The sequence below is a fragment of the Artibeus jamaicensis genome, unplaced genomic scaffold (assembly GCF_021234435.1).
Source record: "Artibeus jamaicensis isolate MK-2021 breed Jamaican fruit bat unplaced genomic scaffold, CSHL_Jam_final contig_373, whole genome shotgun sequence".
In the NCBI taxonomy this organism is placed as follows: Eukaryota; Metazoa; Chordata; class Mammalia; order Chiroptera; family Phyllostomidae; genus Artibeus; species Artibeus jamaicensis.
This window is the reverse complement of record NW_026521807.1, coordinates 12,894,094-12,919,668: the sequence shown is the minus strand read 5'-3', so window position 1 is coordinate 12,919,668 and position 25,575 is coordinate 12,894,094. Positions and strand designations below refer to the sequence as shown.

The 25,575-nt window shown below is 37.0% G+C and overlaps 1 pseudogene; it reads right to left on the bottom strand.

The window, feature by feature from the left end:
• Positions 1-2,882: 2,882 nt before the first annotated feature.
• Positions 2,883-3,036, bottom strand: LOC119059821 (uncharacterized; annotated as a pseudogene).
• Between the last annotated feature and the right edge of the window lie 22,539 nt (positions 3,037-25,575).

Sequence of the window (25,575 nt, the reverse complement as noted above, 5' to 3'; positions counted from 1 at the left end):
ACTTGTGCAGTTATGTGAACCCTGCTATTATAGTTTAGTCTTGATTGTTTTGGGCCTCTCCATGGGTGGGGTTGTCCTTCAGGTTGGCTGACTGTGAGGATTGACCCCAACCACAATATAGGCACTGCTGTGTATTGACTGACCCCACAAAGTGGAATTTGCTCCAGCAGGTCTGGTGCCTGCCAAAATATTCCTTTGAGTGTGTCACTTGTTGAGTTAATTGTGCTGTGCTCTGATGTAGTCTGAAGCTAACAACTTGGGCCTTTTGAGAGAGACTGTGGTACAGGTCAATGTCAGACACTGTGACTGGCCCTAGGCTACCTGTTAGGAGCAACAAAGCTATTCATGGTGGTTAGTTTTCTCTGCTGGGCATGGGAGGGGCCAAGCTGTATACCAAGGTTAACTTCCACCACTACCCAGGCTGGCCAAGTCAGTAAAAGGCCCAAGGCACTCCAAGGTCCACCTTGACCTGCCAGCTGCCTATTTGTCTCAGCCACTGATGGAGCTTCTTATGGTACTCAAATTGTGTGAGCCAAGTTCTAAGTCACCAGGTAGGGACAAGTGGTATTCACCAGATTGATATAGATTCACACTTGGCACCAGTGCTGGGTCTGAGTTTTAAATTTAAATTTAGAAGCAATTAATATTATCACTTTAATGATGAAATGTCCCATTTCAGCATTATATTGACATACCCTCTTTCCATTCACCTTATATGCCCCCAAAATAACAGAAAAAATTATAGAAAATTATTCATGGACAAATTTTATTTTCAGAAACCTTCATTCTTCCAGTCTAGTCAGCACACCAATGTAAGGTTTTGTTTTTCTCTCAGAGAATCACTGTATTCATTATATCCTCAGAATAATGCATGAGAATACATTTGGGTGACTGATAAGGAAGGACTGTCTTAGCAGCTGTCACAGCTCTTCCAAGCTGGCTGTCTACCCATCAGCATCTAAACTGGGGTCCAGGACAATCTGCATCAGAATTCCTTATAAAACTGCCAATTCCTGGAACTCAGCTAACTATTCCTACCGAGGGAGAATCCCACCCAAGAAGTCAGACTGGACATTTGGATTTCAGCTGGATTCTGGTGTGATTCTTAAACCCCACTAATGTTTAAGAACCACTGTCTTAGTCTAGACTTTTCCTGAGCTTTGTCCCAGATACAAATTTGCCTTTCCCTACCCTCCTGTCCTTGAGCCTAAATCTCTGCCAAGGCTAAGGCTAATCTCCTGGGAAGTGTTTAGGCAATAATTATGGATAATATATTAATGTGTTTAGTCCTAAGATCTCCTCTCCATAATTGCTTTCAATATCTTTATGCAAACCAGTAACCAACGCCAGAGACTTTCTGCATAATTGCAGTTTCATGGAAGGGAGAATTCGTGACAACACTCTCTCATTCAGGGCATTTCTTCTCTTTAATGTCCTGGGTCTGTGTGTGAGTTTGATGAGAGGGAACATGCTTTGCTTTCTAAGGAATAAAATTTCTTCTTTCCAAAATGTCTTCTCTTTCAAGTCATATACAGAGTAAGGAAAAAGTAGGTTTATAGTTGTGGGTATGTGAAACAGTTTATTCTGTTGTTACTATTAACTAATTATTATATTATTTTTAAATTCAAACAACTGTATACCTGCTTTTGGCACAGCTTGTATTCAGAAGTAAAACCTATGTTCCTATACATCACGTCTGTTTTATTTCACCACCTACCAGGTTGACCTAGACAAAACCAAGAGAACCCTAGTTAGAGTGGCATAAATTAGATTTGGCTTTGATTCTTAATATTTTCTAGGTTCTATCCAATATTGACATAACTAGGTACTTCTGGTATTTATAGGAATAAAGTTATTCTAAGAATTCCAATACTCTTCTTTGTATAGAATTCCACTAAACAGCAAGTGTTTAAAGCAAGCTTTGATAAAAACAGTTCATTCTCATGATCCATGGCACTTATATTCCATAAAATCACCATGAACACAGAATTAGTAAACATTGAACCACTGCTCCCTGGGGTTAGGTTACTGCAAGCCTTTTTGTCAACTGATCAATGTATAACTTTGTTTATGCGCTTTTCTATATAAAAACAACCTAATTGCCCTGACTGGTGTGGTTCAGGGGGTCAGGAGTCATCCTGCAAATCAAAAGGTTGCTGGCTCAGTTCCTGGTCAGGACATATGCCTGGATTAGAGGGCCAGGTCCCCAGCTGGGGACATGTGAAAGGCAACCAATCAATGTTCCTCTTGTGCATCAATGTTTCTATCCTTCTTTCTCCCTCACTTCTCCTCTTTCTAAAAATAAATAAAATCTTTAAAAACATAAAAAATAAAAACTACTTATTTAATAATAATGTCATGGGCATCAGTCCTAGGATTTGTGCCACACTAAAGCTGATCTAATGCATGTATTTTCTCTGTAGGACTCAACATAGCCTTCTTGTTCTTAGGAAACACTTCAGTACTATTTTTGAGTACCATTTTAAACAGTTAAATCTCCAACCATAATCACAACAATGAGTAAAGTATGGCACTAAATAGACCATGAAAAGGACAGTTGTTTACACCATGAGAGCTGAGACAAAAAGGCATAACGCCATTTTTTTGACTTCAGTACAAACAGTTACTTCAGGTAACTCAGATTTTTCACTGCTCTGTGCAAGCACTTGGTGCAAAGGACTGGATAAGTGCCAAAGTATTGCTTCTAGGTTATAAATAAATTGTTGTCAGTACGCAAATTCATAAAAATGGAATAAATAAATAATACAGATTAATTTTTTTAAAAAATAAAACACTTATAATAAAAATATAGCTACCACTTATTACGGGCTTCTCCTGGGTCAAGCTCATTTATTCACTGAATTCTTTTTGTTGTTGTTGTTGACTGTACTGAGATAGAATAAATTACCTAGTAGCTTCTAAGGCTACTGCATTTCTATCACCACAATTACATTAGCAAACCAGGCTCCCTTCATCATTAACTTAGTTCTTAAAAGAGCAACCCAAATTTATAGCTAAAGAAATTGGGATTTACAGAGATTATTTTCTCAAGATCATAGCATTCTTAATATTAAAGTAGGATTCAAAAATTCAAGATTTACTTGAAGACAACTTAAATATTTATCCAAGATACGCAATGGGTTTGTTTTGCTTTTTAAAAAAAGAACTTAATTCAAACATTATTAGCTTAAAGATAATACAAGAAATTTTTCTGACATTATGTCATATCAGGGGGAAAAACCAAAGCACAAAGACATTAAATGACTAACCAGACTCACAAATTCTATTTGTAAAAACAGGAGCTTTGACATCCAGTGGTACAACCCAGGCATAATGACAATTTTGCTCTATGGATAAAAACAGAATAGTACTTGTAGAAAAATAAGTGGCATGTCATTTAAATTTGAATTTACCAAACTATCCTTAACATTTGATTAAATTAGACTGGTAATGCTTTACTGAGGATAAGGATCATTGCATCATAGCATAACATAAGCTTCACAATTTAGCACTTTTAGATTGAAATACTAGAAAACATAACATAGCACTCCTACTGAAATGGCTCAATAAACATTTAAGAACTCATTCCTCTCTCTGCATTCCTCCCCTAGCACTTTGCACCAATCTTTATTTCACAAGATACTCCATGGTACCATAATGATATGCTTATTTCTTACCATCCCGTCACCTTGTGAGTACCACAATGGCTAAAACCCCACTTTACTCACTTTTGCATTGTCTAGTATGGTGTCTGACTCATAGTGCTCGGCGAAAGATACTGAAGAAATTCGTGAATGGGTGGGTGCATGAATGGATTAATGATTGACTAAATGAGGTTTGTCATATTTGATGTCTTGAAGAGTAAAACTTGGTTGAATGTTTCTTTTTTTTTAAAGATTTTATTTATTTATCTTTAGAGGGGAAGGGAAAGAGAGAGGGAGAGAAACATCAATGTGTGGTTGCTTCTCCTGTGTCCCTCACTGGGACGTCCCCCCTGGGAACTGGCCTGCAACCCAGGCATGTGCCTGGACTGGGAATCGAACCACGGTTGTTTGGTTTGCAGGCCTGCGCTCAATCCACTGAGCTACACTAGCCAGGGTTGGTTAAATGTTTCTGATTTCCACTTTTTTCATATATTTAATATATATTTCTTGAACAGTGTTATGTGCCAGCCACTGCACTAGGCAAAGGAAAAAATGCAGTACAAAAAGTAAAAGAGGTCACTGTCTTATGAAACTTAATGTTTTAATATCTTTAGTGAAAGAGAATACACTAAATAAATACAAAAATGACTTCAAGTAGTAAATAGTGTAATGAAGTGAAAAAAACAAAACAGAGCTGTGTGGGCAGAGTGACTGGAGTGGAGGTGAGGGGGTTCCATGAGTTGATGATGTTTGGACCAAAGCCTAAATGATGATGGGGAACTGGTCATGCAAAGATCGGAAGGCTCATTTTCTGAGCCGAGAAGTGACACATCTTCCTCATGCTCACATTTTATTGGCTAGCATGGGTCACATGGCTATAAGGGACTACAAGTGGGCTAACAGGTATCATCATCTCATTTATGTCTAAGAAGTAGAAGACAGATAATGGTAAACCAGTAATATTTACCCAGTGGCTCAAAGAAAAGAAAACTGCTAAACAATAACTTTACTGTTTGAAAATACAATTACTATTTAGTATTTGGTGTGATTTAAGAAATCAGAGGGACAATTGTTTCAGGCAAAGGGAGTAGCGAGTGGTTGGCACATAGAAGGAACCAGGAAAAAGGCCAGTTGCATGGCTGGAATATGGTGAATGAAAAGCAGCGTGGTAGGGTGCAAGGAGCTGCAGGATATAGCACAATGTGGGCCAAGCCAAGGGGTGTGGATCTTACTCGAAGTGCAGAAAGAGGCTTTAATCAGCTTTTAAGAAGGGGAGTCAGGTAATCTGACTTAAAATTTTAAATATGTCCCTGCCAGTGTAGTTCAGCTGGTTAGGCCTCATCCTATGAACCAAAAGGTCACCAGGTCAATTCCCAGTCAAAGCACATGCCTGGATTGCGGGTGAGGTTCCCTGGGCACATGCGGAAGGCAACCAGTTAATGTGTCTCTCTCACATTGATGTTTCTCACCTTCTCTTTCTCCCTCCCTTCTCTCTGTAAAATAAAAATTAAAATAAAATGTTAAAAAATATTAAAAATTTGTCTTTGACTGTCGTGTGCAAAATCCATTATGGGGGAGGGGAGGCAAGAGTTAAAAGTGGGAAGACAAGTCAAGGGGCTGCTACACTACTGCAGCTGAGAGAAGATGGGAACCAGGTCTAGGAAGGGTAGCAAAAAGATAATAGATGGATCTTTAATGTAGAATAGATAGGACTTCGTGGTGGGTTGGATATAAGGCTATGGAAAATAGAGATATCCTTCACTCATAAGTAAGTGCTAGACACTTATTTTCCTCCCCAATAACACTGCCTATGAGAGAAACTTTTCTTTTAAATTTAAGATGGTAATTTATCCAAGGTGATATACTAAGGGGATTTACCCAGATGAAAATAAGGATGCCAGAATATATACTCTACTGTGTTCTTAACTGTAAAAGTTTTATGAACTCTATTAAATAAAGTAGGTTAGACATAGTGAAGGTAGTAAGAAACCATCTTAAACTTGAAAGTGAAGCAGATTTACTAGTGTTGGCCAAGCCAATTGTTTTTTTTTTTAAAATAAATAGAGACTATTCTTGACTTTGTATTTTACAATATATCTTATGATTCAGGGTGTACAACTGCAGAATATGAATTTGCATTGAAAGTTTTCTAGATCTTCTGATGTGGTCCATGTATTAGAGTAGCAACTGAATTTTGTAAATCTCTGCATTTATTGTCAATGCCAATTACCTGCTAAAAATGCTATTTCATAGCTCACTATAATCATTAGTGGCTTTGTAATTACACTGCAAGAGCAAAGTTCCTAGCCTTATATTTGGAAATGCTAACTGCTGTCGTGTGTCCTTTTTCATTCTGTAGAGGTTATTTTTCTATAACATTTTTTAATGAATGGCGAGGTAGGCAAAAGTGAAATTTCAGCATTGGCTCTTCCCATATATTGCGGTTTACATTTGTGTTTCATTCTAGACAACACTGAGTCAAAACAGATGGGCGATTTGGTGTATGAACCATCAATATACAAGGCTAAACCGAAGGAGAGCTATGGAAATTTCTGTTTATTTTGTTGTGCAGTGTGACCAGACATGTTCAAAATGCGACAGAAGGTGAGTCACATCTTCCATGAGGCTGAACACCAGTGGAAGCAGCTTGTGTGGTGTCATCACAAGAAAAGGCTCACAGTGAGAGGTGGCTGGCAATATTTTATCTATTTTTCCATACTTTAAACAAGGATTGCAGATCTATCTGTAAATACTTTTGAAGCACATTATATACAAATTTCTTATCAGATGTGTAAAGTGGTCCGGGAAGACCGAGAGGGTTCCAGGCTGATGGAAAGACCTGCTAACCTGTCTTGCTGTTTGCTTATGTGAGCCTGGCTGAGGTTTGGAGTGAGTGGGAATCATTCTGGTAGCAACACAAATTACTGGACTGGTTGTCGAGTTTGTAATGGTAAGACTAGATTAATACTGACTCTGGGAAAAACTTTTATTTTAAATTTAATATAGTGAAGACCTAGGGAGATTTGCCAAAGTGAAATGCACAGTGGAAAGAAAATTAGAAGAGGAAAGGAAAATTAGGGCGAGGGGACATTCCAAGTGTTGAGGGTTTTGTTTGGCTTGGTTTGGGTTCTTTTGAGAAATGACTTTGTAACTTTTTGAGAGGAGGTTTTATATCTTCCTCTTTTTTAGATTTGGAATGTGTCTGTTTGGAAGGTAAGGAGTTACTGTAAATGCATACGTCGATTTCTCCTTTTTTTTTTGCTGAGAAAAGTGCCATTAAACATGCTGCTGTTGCTCCCTTATTTTACACCGAGTAAATGTTTAAATATTTTAAGATAAACATGTTCAGCTGACTGCTGGGTGAGATTCATTACTGCCAAGAGGAACTCAGTGGGACTGTTGAAGGAGATCTGGTTAATATCCCTATGATTTATGCTTGTGGTAGAAATCGCACTAATATTTACACAAACGGCATGGTTTGGGGGCGATGGCGAGGCCTGATTGAAGTGGGAATTCTCACAGTGAATGCCCACTAATGAAAATGGCTACAGTTCAGTGCCCTTTCCAAAAGCATAATTAGGCCCTTCGAATGACATGTTATTTTCACATTTTTACTCTTAAGCTGCAAACTTTTTCTTGCCATCCAGTGCCTGCATTGAGACAATTACTTTGCAAGGCTGCTGGATAACTTCTAAGAAATGTATTTTGGTTTTTTCTTTGATAAGCTTTATCAATTATTATTTTCTTGATGGTTATATTTTAAAAACTAAAACCAAAAACAATGTTGTGAGTTATCTTCATAGTGTCTGAGCAACACTGTAACACTACATTTCTTGGCACTCTAAACACTAGAATAGTTCCACGTGGATGGAAAAGAAACTTCAGACCAAAAGTTATACTGAAAATACAGTTCTGTTAAAGTCCTTGCTGGTTTCCTCGTTTAAGTGATGAGTGAAGCCAGTGGGAAATCTGACACTGGGTTTGCAAGATTCTTACTTTTTCTTTGTTCTTGTTTTCCAAATTCAATGTCTCTCTAATTTGTTCAGGAAGCAGAACATCCTGGAAGTCAAGGAACTCTGTATTACATGATGTATTTATTTATTCCAACCTGAAAAACTCTGATTTAGTGTAAGACGACTCAACTAGATACAGATATATATATACGTATATACGTATACATATATACGTATATATATACATGAATATTTATGCATTTATTTTATTTTTCAACAATATTTAATGCTGGTGAGGAAATCACACTCCCTTGACCTTTTATTTATAAACAAAACAAGGCTGTTTCCTTGTTTTCAAGTAAGGTTATTTCCATCTTTTCTGTTAGTATTTATTTGCTATTGTTCACTCATTTCCATACCTGGCAAATAAGCTGCAATCTGATGTCTTAAGAAAAATTAACGAGAGGAAACTCTGAAGTTTTAAAGATTCTGTTCGCCTATTTGAAATATCCCAGAGTTGGGAAAATTCCATTATTTGATGTTAACACTCAAGACCTTAGTCCAGCTTATATTTCAGCAATAATAGATTTGCACATAGCTTGAAAACTATTCTAATTTGAAGTTGAGAACCCATTACATTATCTAATTGCTACTCAGAAGACAGAAAAAGGGCATTAATATTGGCCAACGTTAACTGGAGGGCAGCTATAGATAGCTTCCTTTTTATTTTATTTTTTAAATTTTCATTAAACTCTAACTATTTGCCAGGCATTGATTTAAACCCTTTACATGTATCAATATTTTTGACCTTCAAAACTCTAAGAAGCAGGTAATACCATTCACTCATTTATTAATGCATTTGTACTAAGTACCAGGAATTATTCTAAGCACTGGTGGTAGAACATTAATAAGACAATGTCTCTGCTCCGATACTCATCTATATAAATCTGATCAAGCTTTCAATTAAACATCTGTTCTACCCCAACAAACTCTGTGACCTTGGACAGATTACGTAATCTCTCTGTGCCTAAACTTCTTTATCTGTAAGTAAAGATGATAACAGTTCCTACTTTAGATGGTTAATATGAAGTGATAGGATGATATTAATGAGTTAATAGCTATAACGCTCTTAAAACAGGTACTTGGCCAACAATAAGCATTATGTCAGTCCATGTTCAATGTCATGATCATTATCAACATAAAGTGCTTCCTCTGTGTCAGCCACTCTTCTAAACATGTGGCACATATGTGGTGGTAATAAATGGTGTAAAGAAAAGTAAAACTGGGTACAGAAGACAGAGAAAGACTAGAGCAGATATGGGGTATTCATTGTATTTGGTGGATAAGGAAAGCCTCACTGTGATAACATTTGTGGATGAAAAAGGGATTCTGTAATAAGTCACGAATTCCTAACTATACAGGTCCTCGTAAATAGTCACACCCTAGGCATGTAACTTCTTTCCTAAAAGGCTTATCTTTGCCTTAACAAGCCTTGTACATTATTTCTGTGTATTTATATTAACACACCTTAGAAATGCCCCTTTTCAGACCCCTCCTTCTAAAATGTGAGAGCACATAATTCTAACTAGCTTGTAATCCAATCCTGGCCTTTCTTTCTCCCACTCTCACGTAATCTTGCTTATGGTCCCTCCTTAACTTCAAATGCCTAAAAGAAACTGCAAAACTGTGATTCCCCAAAGCCTTTCAGTTCTTGTTCCCTGGCCATTGTAATCGGTTTGGCTCAAATAAACTCTTACCAAAATTCTCTGCAGGTTTGGACATTTCCTATGTAGAGAAGCATAATTCCTTATGCATGGAAAAACTTTGGGAACTCTAGAATATTAATTGTGGTTATTTCTGGGTTGTGAAATCAGAGATGTTTTACTTTCTCCGGTGTGTTTATCGACACATTAAGAAATGTCTATAATAAACTCATGAAACAAGGTGATGTTTTATTCTACTTCATTTTCAGCAGTGTTAAAAATTATTATAAGCATTCATTATGTATTTTCTAAGGATTCATAACTATAGCAAGTCTCAAAGCAGAAAAAGTAAAAATTGTAAGTAAATTAGAATCACAAAAAGATCTGAATTTTTTTCTGTTTAATTCTGTTACCCAACATTTATCTCAAGTGGAACATTTCTCTCTGGGCTCCAAAAGGGATTTGTAGAATTACCACTATCTGCCAGCAAAAGTTATTATTGCAAATAATAATTATGTTGACAATGAAAACCTTGGGGGGTTAAACAAAAGCCACAGTTTACAATTAGTCTTGAGTGGAATCTGCACATGTTGGAAGAATTTTGACAGGTCCTTTTTCAAATTCAAATCAAATAAACAGCAATAAGCACGAGTGAAATCTACAGGACCCACTGACCTAAACTCTGAGGAAACACAAAATGTGTGAACAATGTCCTAGCTCACCAGTGACTATATAGTAGTCCCCCCTTATCTGAGGGGGATAATCCCAAGACCCCCATGGATGCTGAACCACAATTAGTACTGAACCCTATAAATACTTTGTTTTTTCCTACAAATACAGGCCTGTGATTAAGTTTAATTTATAATTAGGCACAACAATAACTGATAATAAAACAAAACAGTTATAATAAACTATAATAAGAGTTATATGAATGTGGTCTCTTCCTCTCTTTTCCACAAAATATCTGATGGTACTATACTCACTATTCTTCTTGTGATGGCGTAACGTGATATAGTATCTACACGATGAAGTAAAGTGAGGTGAGTAACTTAGGCATTGTGACAGAGCCATAGGCTAGTACCGACCTTCTGATGATGAGGGTTACTGGAACAAAAACACGGATGCATGATAAAGGCCTGATAACCTCAGTGACTAGCTGGTGGCTATCGTATACAGAGTGGAGACACTGGGTAATCCTGTCAGGGTGGACAGAGCTGGATGGTGGGAGATTTCATCAGGCTACTCAGATATTGTTGTGAAATTTAAAAATTTTAAATTGTTTATTTCTGGAACTTTCCCTTTAGTATTTTCAGACCGAGGCTGACTGCCAGTAACTAAAACCACAGAAACTACCGTACAGATGCAGCTGAGGAATTTTCATCAGGAAAGCTGTTTGGGGCGAATGGGAAGGATGGTATTAGAGATAAAGAGTGGGTCTGCGGTTGGTATGGGTTATCCCCTTCATCTGAGCCAGGGTTTGCAAAAATGTGATGTGAAAGCTGAATCAGACCTGCAAGCATCTAAACACTTAGAGTGTTTAAAATTAAAAGTTTGAAAATTTTTTTAGTTATTTTCAGGCACAGAATTTTTCAGGTAGTCCAACTCACAAATTTAATTTATGAGCTCTTGCAGGTATATATATATATATTTTAATTTTTATAAGTTTATTTTAGCTGAACAACGGATGCCAAGGAACAAGATCTCAAATATTCTCCTTGCTGGTGTGCTTTTTGATCCTTGAATCTAAGTGATTCTTGGATCCCTAACTGGAAAGTTGACCAGCATTTGTTAGACAAAAAACCCGGACAACGCTGCTCTTTAATGAACAATATGAAAGTGTTGTGTTGCTAAATTTTAATAATGGCAACTTCTGCAGTTCTCAGGAAATAGCTACCAGATAGGATTTCCTTCCAGACCTCTTTCTTACAGCTTTGTCCTGCCACTGTTTATCTACCAGGTACAAAAACAAAGAAACAAACAGGAGCAAGCCAGCCCTCAGAGAGAACAAAAATCAAAACAAAGAGTCTATCATGCTGCAAAGATAGGCATAGATCAGTTTTTGCATGACCTCACTTGCCAGGATACCAATCTTTTTCTTTATCCTGAAGATAGTCAGGAGTCAAATTTTAGTAATGGGATCTTTTGATAAGAGTCCATTTTAAAAAAAGAATCTCCATGCTTGGGGCTGGAGATCATGCCTACCAAAGAATATCTGTCAGTCCCCAGATTAGCGATAGGTGACTTGGCAGCCTGGCTGATGGGCTGGCAGGGAAAGAGCTATCAGAGCCACAGACACCCAGGGCAGTGTGAGTTGTCACTTAAAAGAGGCTGCCCAAGAGCATCCCATCATCTGGCTGCTGAGTCATCTCACTCTCAGTAGCTATTTAAACAAAGCCTCCAGCAGACACACATCAGCACTGTACTCTGACAATGCCCAGGCATCCAGAAATCATCTGTCTAGCACGGATGGCCCACAACAAGTAAGATTTTCAAAACAGTTTCCATTCTTTTTCCCCCATATTGTCATAGAAGGGATTTGACTTCTAGCTCCTTTCTTCAAAAATGGGCCTATCCAGTCAGACTTCCTATGAGACTCTGGCCCTGGAAGCCACCAATTCTTGTTTCAAACTTTCTCATGGTCTTTGTGCCTTGACTTTTTGCATTTCTTTCATGTCAGCAAACATTGGTTGAACACATGTTATGGATTAGGCACTGAGTTACAGGTAAGCGTTGGTTACAAGATAAAGAAGGTACAATCCTTGCCTTTAGCAGCTCAGAATCGAGTAGAAGACAGGTAACCAGGCAAAGACAATACGTGAAGTGGTTATTCTAAGACAGGTAAGTATAAGATGATATTCTGGACCCTCTGTGAATGGCCATCTGGGGGGAACTGAAGAGCCGTGGGAGGCAGGGATATGGGAGGGTGGATGTTTTAGAAGGGCTTTTCAAATGTCACAGTACATTAGCATTTTCCACCTGTCTGCCAACTGTCGCCTTGTTTGACCTGGGCCCTCATGGCTGTGAGGTATGTCAGATGCAGACTCCCTTCACATTTGGCTGTCATCTATCAGCCACAACTGTCCTGTCCAGAAGAGCCAGCTTTGGCTTTAGAGCCTGCTTCCTGGCTAGGCTTCTGTACTGCTCCATTAAGGAGACTATTTAGTATCACACGTACTGCAAGTGCTGTTGAAAGTACTAAAGAAGCTGGACGTGACTGACGTCTTTGGGAAGGACATGACTTAATGTGCCCGTGCAGCTGCCGTGTCCAAATTCTGTTCTTTCCTCCCAATGAAAAGGTATTGCAAATAAAAAGAAAGGGCACTAGCTTATTTTAAACACCAAGTATGAGCTAGAAGCTATCCTAGACACCATGTAAAAGCTCTATCTAGTTCTCACACTAATCTTGTCTTTATTTGAGAATCCCATTTTATAGACTGAGGAAATTATGGCTCAGAAAGTTTAGAAGAGTTAACTAAAGACACACAGTCCTACAATCCTTTTGCTGAGCTTGAATCCAAACACAGGTCTATGTGACTTTAAATCTTTTTTTTAAACTATAGGAATAGTTTACAGAAGGAACTGTGGAATATTAACTTGACAGTAAGGTTTCTGATTCTAGTCTAATTTTTAGCCTTCAAGAATTATAAAAGTACAGGACATACAGCACGAGTTTCTCGATCTTTGTTCTGCAACATCAAACCAATCAAGTACAAATTGGAATAGGAGGAAGCAACAATACTAGAATCTAATTCATCAGATGAAAATATGGATAAATATGTTCATAGCTCCAGAACTTTTATTATTGAAGAACAAAAGACACAGTGGGAAAAAGATGAAGGGAAAATATGCCTGATTTTATGACTTGTTGATATCTATGGGGTTTTTCTTAAGCCTCATAACAATTCACAGCATTGCCAGCAGCATTCAGTACATTCAGAACAGAATCATTTCACCCCTAGCTGAACTAGGGCCATGCTTGGGCCAGCACCGAGAACAGTCTTCCGGCAGACGTGCCAGGTCAGTGAGTGAAGAGGAGAGCAGGCCACTTAAAGCAACACTGTCTATGTAAGTGTGATCTAATTGCTTCCACTGGAAATGGGTCAGGTTTGAATCAAGAGAACCAGGGACCTTAATGACCCAGGTGAAATCCGATTATGACTATTCCTTTTCTTTCAACCTCCTCAGAGAATATTGCCCTCTGATAAAATTATGATGCTTGGATTCATTTCAATTTGCCATGTTTCCCACACCTTTCTTGTCTCATCATAGTTGATTTGCCAGTTTTTTTTTTCTTTTTGCTTAAACGAAACAGAATATATTATCTGACTGTGATAAATTTACTGTTGGGAATAAGGCAAAAGTGTGGGATAAAGAAGTAGGTCTTTTTTGCCTCTCACAGCTGTGATTCAGTTGTGACTCAAAAGGAAGTGTGCCACCTACTGAATCACAGAAACCACTTCCTGTAGCTGTTTGGTTTATTCTAAAGGGGCATTAGGCCAAGTACTGCCCTGCCCTGACCCTGACTGGCTCTTCAGAGCCAAGGCGTTCACAGCTTGAGGTGGTTTGGCCGTGGACTCTGAGAACACTACATATTAAATTACAAGTGTTTCGTTTCCTAGCAAGAAGTCTTTAGCAACATAAAAATGAACATGTGTTATTTGCAAACGCAGTGTATCATTACTCAACCTGAATATCCTTACTTTTTCATAAGGTATATATTTTGGATGACCACTCTCAAGATCTGAACATACACTGGTTCTGTTTTTCCTGAAGCCAATGTGGGCAGTCTGTAGGGTAGCATTAACGAGTTGAGGCTTCAAGAGTAACCTTTCATCAGTGAAGCAATACTGGGCTTGTATGCATTAATTGAGTATATTTTTGGAGCACATGATTATTGCCATGTACTATGCTGGGTAGGTTTAGAAGCTACAGTTGCAAACAAGACTGTATGAACTTTGACCTCATGGTGCATATGTTCTACACTATATGAAAATCACTCTTTGCCCTCTAGAGACAGATGCTGTGCTCTGTACATCATTAAAAGGAATATCAACTACAAGAAAACGGTTGTTTCCTCTCTACCCACAAAACACTTTTGATACCAGATGTGTGGTTTTCTCCACACCAAGCAATTATTTAATTCTCAGCAAACACTGATTGAATATCCTACAGTTTAACTCAATTCTGGCATTGATTGTCCAGGGTTAGCACAGACCCCTCTGGTTAAGGGCACAGTCCCACAAGATTGCTTCCCACATCAGATGCCAATCATAAGGTTGTCACCTGCACTTCTGACCAGTCAGTTAACTGAGCTTTCCCATGATCTCCTCCTGGGGTTTGATAAATTGTCAGAATGGCTCACAGAACTCAGAATAACACTTTACTTATGTTTACAGTTTAGTATGAAGGGTGCAATTCACAAACAGCCAGATAGAAGAGATGAACAAGGTCATGTCTGCAGTGGGGGTGGGGGCACAAAATGGGGCTTCCGTGCCCTTTCCAGTGCTACCACCTTCCCAGCACGTCAGTGTGGTCATGGATCTGGAAGCTCCCTGAACTCCATAGTTTAGGAGACTCCTTTATGTAGGCATCGTTGATTAAATCACTGGCCTATATTGAGTGACTCCATCTCCAGCCCCTCTCCCCTCCCTGTAGGTCAGTGGGTAGGACTGAAATCTCCAACCCTCTAATCACATGGTTAGATCTTCTGGCAGGCAACCAGCTCCCAACCTCCAAGAGTCACCTCATTAGCATAAACTCAGATAAGGTTGAAAGCGGCTTATTATGAATAACAAAGATGTTTCTGTCATCCCTATTACTCAAGAAGTTCCAAGGGTTTTAGGAGATCAGTGCCAGGAACCTGGGAGGCAACCAAAATATATCTTTTGTATTAAATCACAATCATGAGTGAGAGCATCTAGACCTGCACAAAGAAGCCCCTCAATACTTGTTTCTTGAACAGATACATGAAAGATAGAAAGAGAGAGAGAGACAGAGAAGCAATGGAAGGAGGAAGGAAGGGAGAGAAGAAAATGACCTCATCATCATTTTTTGTTGTATTTGCAACTTCAAGATAAAAGCATCCAGTTATTTGTTTTCTTCTGTAATGAGAATTCCAAGTAAAATAAAGGTTCCTGTTGTTACATGGGTCTGGAAATGCTACAGTGCCTCAGAACACATGTGCACTTAACCAGGGAAGTCCTAGAACCAAGGATAGTCAAACACCAGATCCTGAGACCAGATCAACACCAGAAGTGCTGAGAATCCTTTGAGAGTAAAAGGCTTTTTATTCTCATCCCCATAATGGGTCAGAATCCCTAATGATATGTTATTTCTTTGGTGATCTATGTCCAACAGATACATCAAGGAATGGCTGCAAACCTGTTTAACATTGAGCAAGTAATTTAATCCATGTCATAGAAGAGTTGTGAGAATTCAATGAAATAGTGTCTAGATGGAAACTTGGAACACAGTAGGCTCCTTGTAAGAAGTAGCCATCATGACTACAACTTCTCTTATTATCATTACCATTATTACTTCTACTACTATAATATTACTTAGGTTACTCCCGATAATGCTAGCAGTTTTTCCAAGAAATAACCAATAACCTTATGTTTAATGAAAGAATTCTATATGGATCAGTGTGTCTCAGACTTTCTAAATGCACGCTCTTCTTCTGACAATCACAAAAATCTTAAATAGACCTCCAGTTCAAAAGCCCTGCCAAGAAGATATTCTCCAGGTTATTTACAGTGTTTAATTTATGAGGATAATATTTTTATCCCAAAGTAAAATTATAATGTTGAATGTTTTTTAAAAATATATATGTAATCAAAATATAACTAATGAAAAGAATAAACTGGGACATATTAAAATTTTTAAGAATTTATTTGAATCAAAGTCTATTCTAATTGAGCAGCACCAAACCAGAAGTAGTTAGGAGTACTCCACCTATGAGAGCAAGAGGCAGGACTATAGAGAAGAGGCAAAAACAAATCAAGAAAATTACTTGATTGGCCATTGCTTAAGTGGTTGCATTATTTTGGAAAGCTTAGTTGTTCATTTGTGATTGATTGTCTTTAAGTTTTGTGTCTTAACCTTGAGGCATTTACAGACTTAGGTTTTAGTGTACTTACTAGGCTGCTAAAGTATTAGAACCTCAGTCCAATGGTCTCTTGGCTTGATTAATTTAACCTTAGGTTATTTTGCCCCAGCCCTATGGCTACTCTCTACTACACACTTGACATAAAAGAAGAGAAAGAAGGAAAAGAAATAGGAAGAGAAACACAGGGCAAAAAACGAAACATCCCACCCCAAATACTGAAGATATGAAGGTTTTACTGAAGTTTTCCTATGCACTGCTGAAGTAAGGCATTGCTAATGCACCTCATACCACAAAGGTAACTATCATCTTTTTTAAACCTTGACCAGTTTCCCTCAGAGTTCCCCTTTGTACAGAAATCCCAAAATTTCCTTCACAAAGATTCTTCCTTACTTGGGTGACACTTTTCTTTCCATTTTCTACAAATTTTCTTCATCAACAACTCCGTTTTCACAAAGATCAATTTAACCTCTCAGCTGCCTTGCTTCTCCTCACCTATCATATATCATTAGGTTCAACAAAAAGACAGGAAGTCAGATCCTCACTGAAGTGTTCAAAATAGAGGGAATTATAATAGCTATTTAACCAGCAATTATGATAGTAATTACAGCAAGCAAATGAAGCAGTTTACAAAAGAGTCTCAGAAGCCCAGCTATAATTTAAACCCTCATCTCCATGCACAGTTTTGTGATCTTTTTCGTTTTGTTCACTGATGTATCTGTCCACAGTGCCTATAGGAGTACCTGGCATAAATATTTATTGAATGAACCCAAATCAATTTGAAAGATAATATTTTAAGCATGACAAAATGTCATTAGATTATATTTCCTACTTTTTTCTCTTTGTGTGAGGCAAATAGACACACACACATCCATAGGAAAGTATACAACTTTCTGTCATTAATTTTTTTATTATGTCACTTTAAACCAAGAGTCACAGAAAATTATATTGAACTTTTGACCAATCCATCTATTTTTTCCAATGGAATACTGGCCCAACTAAGAAAAAAAACATCAAGGAAAAATTATTTCTTGGCAGAAAAATGTCCTCTCTAAATTCTTGTGTGTTTTGTTTTGATTTTTTCCTTAGTGACTAGAGGTCAGTTTCAATCCATTAAAGCACAGATTCCAAATTTTCGGTCTGGTTTTCTCGAGTCCTGACTGAGTGCCAAGAATGAGGCAATGACACAACATCACTACCAAGACGTTCACACACACACACACACACACACACACACGAGAATCCTGGGCATGGTCTGGTGACATGCAAGCTTCTACCCTGTGGTACTCTCAAAAATCATACCTTTTAGTTTCCAAAGTGTTTACCCCTTGTCTCCCTAGCCAATTCTCAGGATATTTTTTTTTTGTCTAATACACTGGTTAGTGTATTCTAAACCTTAAAAGATATAATAAAACCATCTTTAGACTAAAGATAATGTGTTGTCTACTTAGTCTTTCTTGCTCCCTTTTAAAATTTCAGATTTCGTATGCTTGGGAGTGGATCAATGACTATAACTGTAATCACTGAAGAAATAATCATTTTGTCTTAGTCTTTGTAAAAAAGAAACTGAATATTTTTTGGCAGCCCCAAAAGAATGCCATGCTTAATGTACCAAAGGGGCAGTGTGCCCTGATGGAAAGGGTAACATGCTGGGCAGCCAAAAGAACAGACGTCTATAGAAGTAACATGAGCAGCAGGTTTGGATGAAACCCATCTGTGCCATGAGACTTAGGATGATTCATTTAATCTGAGCCGTAGTTTCTTTAGCTATGACTAGAGATACCAATACCTGCTGTTTATTTTCTGAATCTCCTCACTAAACTAAACTCTATCTGTTGTTCCATGATTCTATAAATCTCAGAATAATCCTTTCTTGTTATGGCCAAGTTCTCACTGACACAGATATATTCACGTGGCTATTTTAGCTTCTCTAATTCTGCTGGTGAGAACACCTCCAAGAGCTTTTGGTCAGGAGCTGACAATAACATTTAAGGTCACTAAGCTCTTGGTAGAAAAGGAGAATAAATTGAAAGGAGACCAGGATCCAACCGCTAATAATGTATTTTTTATTTAGAACTGGTAGTTTCCCTAATAATGATATTTAGCTCATATTTGTTAAGACTTTGTTACATGACAAACCCTTTTTATGCATCACATCATTTAATTCTTACAGTATTTCTTTGTGTTAGGGTATCAGGGCGTTTGACTATAAATTACAGGGGAAAAAGCCCAACTGACTAAAATGATAGGAAATTTGTTGGTTTACAAAACTGGTAGTGTAAAGAAAGGGAAGCTCTAGGGTTGGTTGATGAATCTACTCCATCATGCCACCAGGTCCCCAGTTTCTCTGTCCTGACATCCATTGTTGAAGTCTTCTTAACACCAGTTTTCCTCTGTAGGATGGCCATCAGGAGGAACCTTATTCTTTATCTCTATCTAGCAAAGGTGAGAGAGTACCCTCACGAACAAGGAAAAAAGTGAAAAAAAAAACCCCTGCTGTCTCTCCCTTATGATCAGCCTAATTTTAGTCAACTGCTTATGTCTGAAACAGTAGCTACTGGGGGTAGAGGTGAGAAAAGGAGGAATATTGTTGTGTAATTAATTCACGTTCCTGAACCCAGAATTATCTTGACTGATTTAGATGAATTAGGATTTACTCATAGAGCTGGAGCAATTCTCTGAACCATACTGCTTACTCTACAATGAAAGAGGAATAGATCAAATTTGGGGGAGACAAATGCAGTGGTCACTGCAGGTAAATTCTGCTAATTCCCAATTTTCAGATGAGAAAAAGATGAGATGAAGCTTCAGATGAGATGAAGCATGGGAGGTAGGTTAAGTAATTCGCCCAAGATCATAATTGTATCTACATTCTAACAATTTAATTATCTCCTACTTGCATTTTTTGAGAGCTTATGATGTACAAAAAATTCCAAGATAAGGAGAGGGTGAATAGGGGAAAGATTCCAAACTTCCCTGTCCCACTTACTAGCTATATGATGTCTTTGAAAATGGGAATAATGAAACCTGCTTCCTGGGGCAGTAGCAAATATTCAAGTAGAAACCTCCCAGAACAGTGGCATCACTTGGGAGCTTGTTGGAAATGCAAACTCTCTGCCTCACTCCAGATCATTTCATCAGAAGCTCTCAGGGTAGAACCAGCAATTTGTACTTATAAAGCCCTCAGGTGATTCTGATGCTTGAGAACCACTGGTTTTACACATTGCCTAAGCTTTTATTTACTGTTACTGTTCTAAAGATAACTTTGACTTCTCTAAGAGTTCACAATCAAGGGAGAAAGACAAAGTTCTGTATTAAGTTCTTTAATACAGGACCATACCCATTGCTAAATGCTCCAGTACAGTTCAATGCAATTTGAAAACTTAGAAGGGGTTGAATTTATTTGTGACAAAAAATGAATATCAAAATTCTTTATAAATTAGATAAGAAATTGAAGAGTGAGAAAATAGATATGAACTGTAAAGCAGCACAGAGAGCTAAACTTCTAATAATTACCACAAAGTTGTATCTAGAAAGTTAACTTAAAATATATAAACACATACAAATTGCTTTGAGACCTCATATGTTATGGCAATGGAATTGTAACAAAAGTCAGAAGATGAATATTTTAGTCCTTATGTTACATTTACCAGCTGGCTCTCAATGTCCAATTTCATAGAAAAGGAAAAAGATTGGTCTAGATCCCTGGATCTTAACCAGAGGTAAATAAGATGGAGGCAGGACATGTGTAGATTTAAGGATTGCAGAGGGGTTAAATTTACTTCTAGGTACTTTTTTGCTGTTGTTGGTATAGTGAATGATATTTCTTTCTTAGTTTTTCTTTCTGATAGGTCATTGTTGGTGTACAAAAATGCCACCGATTTCTGAATATTGACTTTTTATACTGCGACTTCGCTGAATTCACTTACTAGGTTGAGTAGTTTTTTGGTGGAGTCTATCAGGTTTTCTATGTACACTATCATGTCTGAAAATAAGGACAGTTTTACTTCCTCCTTTCCAGTTTGGATGCCCTTTATTTCTTCTTGTCTAATTGCTGTGGCTAAAAATTTCAGTACTACATTCCATAAGAGTGTCAAAAGCAGACACCCTTGTCTTATTCCAGATCTTAAGAAAAGCACTTTTAGTTTTGCCCATTGAGTATGATGTTGGAAGAAGGTCTTTCATATATGGCCTTTATTGTGTTGCAGTATGCTCCCTCTATTCCCACTTTGCTCAGTGTTTTTATGATAAATGGGTGTTAGATTTTATCAAATGCTTTTTCAATATCTGTTGATATAATCATGTGATTTTTGTCCTTCACTTTGTTTATATGTGTGTTACAATTATTGATTTGTGAATATTGAACCATATTTTCATCCCTGGAATAAATTCTACTTGATCATAGTGTATGATCTTTTTAATGTATTACTGGATCCAGATTGCTAATATTGTGTTGAGGATTTTAGCATCTATGTTCATCAGAGATATTGGCCTGTAATTTTATTTCTTTGTTGTGTCTTTACCTGGTTTTGGAATTAGGGTAGTACTGCCCTTGTAAAAAGAGATTGGGAGTTTTTCTTCTTCTTGTACTCAGAAAACTATAGAACACTAAAGAAAGAAATTGAGGCAGATACAAAAAAATGGAAGCCTACACCCTGTTCATGGATTGAAAGAATTAACATCATTAAAATGTCCATACTACCCAAAGTAATCTATAGATGTAATACAATTCATATTTTAAAAAATGGTATATTTCACAGATGTAGAACAAATGCTACAAAAATTCATGTAGAACCAAAAATAATCCCAAATAGCCTCAGAAATTTTTAGAAACAATACAAAGTTGGAGGGACCAAAATACCTGATATCAAACTATACTACAAGACCACTGTAATCAAAACAGCCTGGTAATGCCATAAGAACAGACATAGATCAATGGAACAGAATAGAGAGCCAGAAATAAATCCATGTCTCTGATAAATTAATATTCGACAAAGACCTTGCTGGTGTGGCTCAGTGGATTGAGTGCTGGCTTGTGAACCAAAGGGTCACTGGTTTGATTCCCTGTCATGGCACATGTCTGTGCCATGTTGTAGGCCAGGTCCCCAGTTGGGTCATGCAATAGGCAATCACACACTGATGTTTCTTTTCCTCTCTTTCTCTTCCCCTTTCCCTCTCTCTAAAAATAAATAAATAAAATATTAAAAAATATTTGACAAAGGGGTAATGAGCATACAGTGGGATAAAGATAGGCTCTTCAATAAATGGTGCTGGGAGAACTGAACTAATAATGTAAAAAATCAAACTAGACCACCAACATATACCAAACATCAGAATAAACTCAAAATGGATAAGAGACTTAAGTATAAGTTGTAATACCATAAAAATCCTAGCACGCAATATAGGCAATAAAATTTCAGATATCTTATATAGCAATATTTTTGCCAATATATCTGCTCGGGCAAAGGAAATATATGAAAAAATAAACAAATGGGTCTATATCAAACCAAAAAGATTCTGCATGTCTAAAAAAAACCATCATCAAAATGCAAAGGAAATGTACCATATGGGAGGACATATTTACCAATAATACATAAGACAAGGGTTTGATCTCCAAAATATATAAAGAACTCATATGACTCAACACCGGAAAGATGAATAATTCAATTTAAAAATGGGCAAAGGACCTGAATAGATACTTCTCCGAGAAGGACATACAGAGGGCCCATAGACATGAAAAAATGCTCAACATCACCAGCTATCAGAGAAATGCAAATTAAAACCACAGTGGGGTATCACTTCACACTTTCCAAAAATGGCTATTGTTAATAAATCAACAAACAAGTGCTGTTGAGGTTGTGGAGAAAAGGAAACCCTATTGCATTGTTGGTGGGAATGAAGACTAGTGCAGTCACTACGGAAAACAGTATGGAATGTCCGCAAAAATTAAAAATGAAATTACATTTTAACCCAGTGGTTCCATACTGGAAATGTAAGTTAAGTGTCCTGAAACACAAATTCAAAAGAACCTGTGCACACCTATGTTCACAGCAGTGTGTTTTACAATAGCCAAAAGTTGAAAACAGCCTAAGTGTCCATCAGTAGATGAGTGGTTTAAAAAACTGTGTACATTTACACAATGAAACATTACACAGCAGAAAAAAAGAAGGACTTCCTATCTTTTGTGACAGCATAGATGGAACTGCATAATATTATGCTAAGTGAAATAAGTCAGGCAATGAAAGACAAATACCATATAATCTCCCTTGTAAGAAAAATCTAATGAACAAAATAAACTAATGAGCAAAATAGAACCAGGGGCATAGAATCATGGAATAGACTGAAATAAAATATAAGGCATAAAAATAAAAACAAAATAAAATATAAGGCATAACAATAAGATTTCACAGGGAAATATGGGCATACCCTGGTTAAAGAGCTCTGAACTAAGTAGCCCCTAATCTGTAGATTACAGAATAGTCAAATAAAAAGTTAATATGTTAAGGAAGCATGTGAATATTATTAAAAGTATCTAAGCCAATCTCTGCTTTTTCTTTTTATTTACTTAATATCTCTGAATGTGTTCCTGAATACCCAGTTAATCAAACGGAAACATCTGTCATATGTAGCAGCTAAAATATCACCTTTCTTGCATGGATCACAAAGTCCTTGGCAATCCCTTCTATACTAGACTAGTGAGCGTTGTTGTTTTCATTTTCCAGATGGATAATCAAAAGACAAAGGCCTTGTTCAGTGTCACACATTTCAGTCACCAAGTCAGACACAATAGATGTCAGTCTTCCCATCCCTTCAACAATAACAAGCTTTCAAGCCCTTGCAGTGAAAAAGAACTTTCAGTAAGATCACACTGGCTGAAAAGGGATCTGTACAGATGACATCCACAAATAGGAAAATCAGCTTGAAGCTGAGTGTCTAACCTTGCTGACTCTCAGCAAGAGACAGAAGAAAAGTAAAGTTTTAGCAAAAAAGGTATGAAAGAAAATAAATTAAACATAGCTAATTATCAAGGGCTGTTTTAACACAGTAAAAAAAGGGCAAAATTATTTTCCTTAGGTAGTAATTCTTATTTCTTAGTTCATTGATTGAGTCATTCATTTATTCATTTAATAAATGCTGATTATCTTTTACATGTCATCTCTGTACTGGAAATGTAATAATGACCAAAGAAGATAATAATAATAGCAATAATAGCTAATATAATAGGTACCAATAATACAATACTATATAATAATTGTTTCTTGAAAAAAAGTTAGAACTCAGTGTGAAATAGTGAATTCTTTGGGGCTTCATCTATTAATTATATAACACAGGTAATCGTTTTGAAATTCTCCAGTTTCCAGTCTAGCAGAAGAAGCTGTTATTGGGCTTGCCCCTTGCTGGTGAAATATCCATCAATAAGAATCAGCTTATGCTCACTGTTCTTGGAAAGGCAACCAGAACAGAGAGCCCTGTGATTTTTAGTATTACTAGAACCAGCTCTTCTAACTTTATTTCTTTGTTTCCTACTCACTCAAATACTGGGATATGTAAAATAAAACAAATACCATCTTAATATTGTTTTAACACAAAACAATAGCATTTTTTAAAATTGTGCTTGAAATGGAATAAAACACAAGCATAATTGAGCTTGATTTTCAAGTGGTAAATCCATTCATATACGACTTTTAATAGTAAATGTTTGGGGGGCTTTAAAAGAAACTCTTAAGCTTTTAAAATGTCAATTTGCTCACACTGATGATGCTCTAAGACATTAGAAAATCTTGTGAAAAAGAAAGTGGGAGAAGTTATGTGTGGTAGGGGGTGGGGAGTAGAGTGATGCAATATTTCTTAGTGTAATGGAATTTCACAATTTGTTTTTCAATCTGTTTGGACTTCCAAAAAGGAAGACTCTCATATGTCAACAAGCTCATGAACTTAAGCTTAAAATACTAGAAACAGAACCATAGAGTTCAGATATATACCATAGATAATATTCATATTTTTTGGGGGGTGTTGGCTGGCATTAATGTTCAATCTCCTGAGAAGTATATATTTTTTCTCTGGCAGATTTACTAGCTTGTTTCATCTGAACCCATGAATTATAAACAATACCTAATAAGAAAATTTTCTGTCTTCTCCAAGGTCAAAGATAGAACAAGCAGACAAAATTCAGTTTTTCTTACTGGGCAGTGTTCATCATTCTTGTAGCCAGTGTGCTCACAAAGAATGCAAACCTCTTATATTTAGTACCAAGTTGCTGCAAATTTTCAGAGCTAGAATATAAACCTATGAAATTGGAAAGATGTAAAAATATTACTATTAACCTTTTATAGTCCCAGATTTAAAGTTTAAACTCTGTGCTCTTTGTTCAGAAAAAGTCAACGTTCTTGTAAACAAGAAAGCAGATTCTTTCTTTCATGTTCTACCAGTCTGAGCACTTATGAGAATTTCTGCTGGTATTTAGCTGTTAACCTACTCATGTTTTCCAGGGCTTGGGGGTTTGGTTTGGGGTTTCTTTTTCCTCTTCTGCTGAGCATTTCTGATACAGTAAAGATGGCTCCATGAAAATAGGTAAGTGAGGAAAAAAATTTAAGTTCTGAAATGGCATTAAGAATAGCAGCAATATTGGATTGAGTGCGGGCCTGCGAACCACAAGATCGCAGTTCGATTCCCAGTCAGGGCACATGTCTGGGTTGCAGGCCGGTCCCCTGCAGGCCAGTTCCCAGCAGGGGACCCATGAAAGGCAACCAAACATTGATGTTTCTCTCCCTCTCTCCTTCCCTTCCCCTCTAAAGAAATAAAAAATAAAATCTTAAAAAAAAAAAAAAATAGCAGCAATAAAACATAACTGTCAGGAAATGATAGCCTTGGAGGCAGGTTGGTCAAGTGAAGTGGAGATTTGGTTTTTAGTCAGGAGATGGGTGGAATTCATCTCTATGAAGTGTTTATTAGGTAAACTTTAGCTAGCTAACTTTTCTGTGACTCCTGATTTTTAAAATAAGTCTAAAGAAAAATTATTTTTAAAAATAAATTTTCCAATTAAATATAATTTGGCATAAATAGATTACATGGAAATAAAATGCAATTAAGTGTTTTGTTGCCAGACCCAGAAGCAAGGCTTTCAAAGAGTCTTCATTATAATTGCAGAATACTTCACTGCATATTTTTCCAAT